This window comes from Mirounga angustirostris, unplaced genomic scaffold (assembly GCF_029215605.1).
Source record: "Mirounga angustirostris isolate CCGP_5_RB_7025 unplaced genomic scaffold, mMirAng1.0.hap1 SCAF_1, whole genome shotgun sequence".
NCBI classification, from domain to species: domain Eukaryota; kingdom Metazoa; phylum Chordata; class Mammalia; order Carnivora; family Phocidae; genus Mirounga; species Mirounga angustirostris.
The window spans coordinates 56,477,544-56,480,692 of NW_026991709.1; the positions used below are offsets into that span (position 1 = coordinate 56,477,544).

The following is a 3,149-nucleotide window of genomic DNA, read 5'->3' on the forward strand; positions in this document are numbered from 1 at the left end:
GAGGAGACAATTTCCTTTTTATTGCCATGACCCTGGAAGTGGATTTTCTAGTCTTTCAAACTGGATACTTAACTTGAACAAAAGATAGTAAAAATGTGAAGAATTTATTTAAATGAGAATCTACCCATAGTGAATCATATCTTAATAGCTTAGCATTGTACATCTGATCATACATTTTTTTTTTTTTTTTTTTAGCAAAGAAGATAAGTAAAAGTTCAGACTAGATCAAGGACTCTTTTGAAGTAAGCTAGGTTCAGTGCATTAATAAAGAGTTCCAGAAATCAGTTCAGTATAAATAAAGTATTAGACAGTCAATGAAAATAATTCAAACTAGAAGATTATCATTTAATATTACCTATACTTCTCTTGAGCTAATTAATTTGATAGGTGTTAGGAGATAGAAGTCATGACCAAGGACCTTTTTTTTTTCCTGATCCATTTTCTTAATCGAAGTGTAGTTGACATACAGTGTTCTATTAATTTCAGCATAGTGGTTCAACATAGTGATTAAACCATTCCATACATTAGGCAGTGCTCACTTTATTTTCTAACTGGAAACCTGTTCTCTTAATCCTCTTCACCTATTTCACCCATTCTCCCACCCCCTCCCCTCTGGCAATTACCAGTTGTCTGTGTTTATGAGTGTGTTTCTATTTGTTTTGTTTTTCAGATTCCACATATAAGTGAAATCATGTAGTATTTTTCTTTTTCTGTTTGACTTATTTCACTTAGCATATCACCCCCTAGGTTCATCCATGTTGTTGTGAATGTTAGGATTTCATTCTTTTTTATTCTATATGGAGAGATCACACACACACACACACACACACACACACACACACCCCACATCTTTTTATCCATTCACCTTATCCATGGACACTTGTCCATATCTTGGCTCTTGTAAACAATGCTAAAATAAACATAGAGGTGCATATATCTTTTTGAATTCGTGTTTTCATTTTCTTTGGATAAATACCCAGTAGAGGAATTACTGGGTGGTATGATATTTCTATTTTAATTTTTTGAGAACTTCCACACTGTTTTCAATAATGGCTGTACCAATTTACATTCCATGGGCCAATAGCTTTTTAAACACTGCATAGGCCTGCAATCTTGAAAACATGCACTGTTGGTTAGACCCAAGCAAGATCAAGTAAGACACAGCAGAGAACTCGATGCATTTTAAAAATCATATCTTAGCAATCTATTTTAAACATTTTGTCTTGGATGATAAATAACATCTTTTCAATTAAAGACCAGAACATGTGTTCAAACAAAATGCTTTATGGGGTAACCACTTGCCTTAATTTAAACTAGGGTCTCACTATTCTCAAAGTACAATCCCCAGACCAGTAGCATAAACACCACCTAGAAACTTTTTGGAATATAAATTTTTAGGCCGCACTCCAGACCTACTGAATCAGAAACTCTGGGGGTGGGGCCCAGCAATTTTAACAAGCCTTCCAGGTGACTCACATGCACACTAAACTTTGAGAACCACGGCTTTAAACCATTTTAGTCTGATGATCTTTACTGAAAAAAGAAAAATATCTAGGCCATTGACAGAAATGAATTCAGCATCAAAACACCTACAAATGTACTTTTAAGCCTTGATAGATTAATCATTCAGCCTGGGATATAAAGATTAACCAAAATAATTGCAATTCAACAGCCTTTAAGCAGTACCTTATTCTAGATAAAAGAAGGCAAGTTTCCATTTTTCAGGTGAGAAGTGTTACTAATAGTATTACAATAATTTTTCTTTTGCTATTGAAGATTCTAATTATGGAATTCTCTATAATCAGCACTGCAGAAATGATACTCTAGTAATGACTGAGAATGCTTGTTTAATGAGGTTGCCTAATTCAAGAACTTGAATTAAAATTTTCAGAGTTTTTCCCTGGCCTAAAGATTTTTAGACTGGTATTCTATGTTCCAGAAGATCATCTTTTGTTCATATCTCATTTTTCTTACCTTCCTATTTTTCCCAGAAATGAAACTTCTGAGGACTTCAAAGGATGTTATAAATGCTAGTTACACAGGGAATTGATAACTATCTATTTTATGGTCTAATTGCTCTGTTTCTTTTTCCTGCATCTCTCTCCATGTTTCTCAGGTCCCCCTCATTGATCTGTAAGAGCCCTTAGAGGCTAGTAATATTGTCCAGGGATTAATGAAGCTAATTTCAGGTTAGAAAACCATTTTGAGTTGGTAAGGATGTTAACAAAACTTTTATAAGCCTTTCCAAAAAATCTGTGTTTGGATAGAATTTTAGGCCTAACCAAGCCTTCTTGCAGCCAAAGGGCCCATTTTAAAAGACTCATCTAATTACATTATCCTGAGGGAGGGTTTTAAATGCACTGTCATTTATACAGAAAACAAAGTATTACTTTGATGAGAAAGGAGAAAGTCACTGAAGACAAAGGCAGAAAAACATATCCAAATTTACTATTAAACAGTGTAAGCTACGGAAAACAACAACAACAAAGTCTTTTCTACTTATATTTTTCTTTTCTAAGCTTATAAATAGAGTAAGAAATTTTCTTTTTTTTATTTCTGCCCCTCTTTAATATAATTTTCAGTTATTTAACTTCAAAAGAAAAGGTATATAAAATATAAGGTTTTTTTGAGAAAAAACTTAGATATAATTGAATTAAAAATGAATAGCTAAAACTTCTCCTCTATGTGAATTTTATGGTGAATATAACTTGAATATCACATCTTAAGATATTCTTAGTACAGCTACCTAGACTAGTAGCCAAATTTTCCCTAAAAGGTAGCCATATATGTGAAGCTATTCATTCAGTACCAAATATATTTTTTTGGTAGTATCATTGTTCAATATAATAGCTTAGAGTAATAGTACTACACTTGATCTTAGCCAACAGGCCGAGAAGCGATAGTAGAATGCAATGCTATATAATACTTAGTCAAAGATCCAGATATATCAGAATTTTGTTCCAGTAGTCACCCACCACTATAGGAGGGTGACAGATCCATTTAGTCAACACGTATTTGTTGAGCACCTACTATTTGCCAAGTTCTGGGGATACAGTAGTGAACAAAACAAATCACATTGTTGCTTCCACAGAACCAACAATCTTCTCCTTGGAGTGACAGATCATAAACAAATATATCAAATAAATATT

General features: G+C 33.2%; 1 pseudogene; it reads right to left on the reverse strand.

Moving 5' to 3' along the window:
- Nucleotides 1–2,771: 2,771 nt before the first annotated feature.
- Nucleotides 2,772–2,901, reverse strand: LOC123834904 (U2 spliceosomal RNA; annotated as a pseudogene).
- Between the last annotated feature and the right edge of the window lie 248 nt (nucleotides 2,902–3,149).